The 1255-nt window shown below is 35.5% G+C and overlaps 2 long non-coding RNA genes across 3 annotated transcripts in view; both read right to left on the bottom strand.

Moving 5' to 3' along the window:
- Positions 1-30: 30 nt before the first annotated feature.
- LOC109586687 (uncharacterized) lies at positions 31-275 on the bottom strand. Its single transcript, XR_002187179.1, has 2 exons — positions 127-275; positions 31-82 (listed from the first exon to the last, which is right to left on the bottom strand). It is a non-coding gene; the product is annotated as an uncharacterized LOC109586687 (long non-coding RNA).
- Positions 276-292: 17 nt separating this feature from the next.
- The window catches only part of LOC109586686 (uncharacterized), a 6822-nt gene continuing 5859 nt past the window's right edge, over positions 293-1255 (bottom strand). The window contains exons 1-3 of one of the 2 annotated variants that reach the window (XR_002187177.1): positions 936-986; positions 766-875; positions 293-403 (exon numbers count right to left, since the gene is read on the bottom strand). This is a non-coding gene — a long non-coding RNA (uncharacterized LOC109586686). Of the gene's footprint in view, positions 404-765; positions 876-935; positions 987-1255 lie in introns of those variants that run through there. The other variant, XR_002187178.1, reaches the window with a different exon arrangement.

Here is a 1255-nt window from a genome sequence, read left to right as displayed (position 1 = left end):
ATGATAAAATTATAAACAATAATGTTATGCAATTCTTTATAGTCTTCAGTTAATGCACAGCTTCAAACAGCAAACAATTAACCTATAGCAATGACAACATATTTAACAATACTATACTTAAAATACTTCTCAATGTAGTCTTCAATAGCAGAGAATTGTACTTATCCTCTTAATGTCATTAACCTAACAATGGAATGTAATTCATCATACATAGTTACTGTTAGTATCTATTCTTCTTGTATGTAGTGCTCTTAGCATCACTAGCAGTAGTAACCACTAGTGATCCCAGGCAGTGTCACGTGGAGGCGGCACTACATTGCTGCCCACACTAGAACAGAGAACAATATAATTATATTGACACATACCTAATGTACTCCAACCTTTAACAGGAACTTGCTATAACCTTAGGAAAGAGAAGGTTAATACATGACACATACTGTAAGATACCTACATTTATAAATATCTGAACGTGTGATTTTGGAGAGGGAATTTTTGGTAAATTCGGTATTTTGATAATAGCCATTCACCAAAATAAAACCCACCATTATGAACCATTATGTACACATGTACATGCTCAATGGGACATGGACACAAATTAAAACACACCAAAATTTAGCAGTTCAACAAATGCCACAACTTCAAATTACCAGAAGCATGCTAGTTTGGATAATTTTAATTGCATTAGGTAGCTATTTAAAAACTGATTTATGAAGCACAAAATTTAGACACATCAAATGTCCATTATGTACATGTACATGTATTTACCAGTGAAAGTGTGAGGAGCAGTTAGGACATGTAACCACATCTTCACTAAACCTGAACAACAGATCCCTTGAATGACAAACACCACATCCTGTACCATTAGCTGAACATTTCTACATAAAAATATTACAAGATAACACGTTACTAGTCACATGTACATCATGCATGACTACCAATAGGAGGGGGCAAGGGGGAATTAGCACTAGGCCCCCAAATAAAGGGGCCCCCTAGTCACAGGTTAATAGTAAACTGCTGGGGCTTGGGGGGGCTAATACAAACTTTAAAATACAACTTTCAATATGTTATTAAATGTAGACAAAAGCTTTAAAAGATGTACATGTCATGTATTTACCTAATATGAAATTATATCATTATCAGGGCCCGAGTTATTGTCCTAGGGTCCATGCACATACGTATATACAGCCTATTTGGAGCCTGTGTACATGTACATGCATACTGTGTTGTACCTGGTGATGTGACTTACATGTAGGAA

Source organism: Amphimedon queenslandica, unplaced genomic scaffold, assembly GCF_000090795.2.
Source record: "Amphimedon queenslandica unplaced genomic scaffold, v1.1 AMPQUscaffold_12810, whole genome shotgun sequence".
NCBI lineage: Eukaryota > Metazoa > Porifera > Demospongiae > Haplosclerida > Niphatidae > Amphimedon > Amphimedon queenslandica.
Note: the sequence above shows the minus strand (reverse complement) of the source record. Positions and strands in the feature narration are given on the sequence as shown.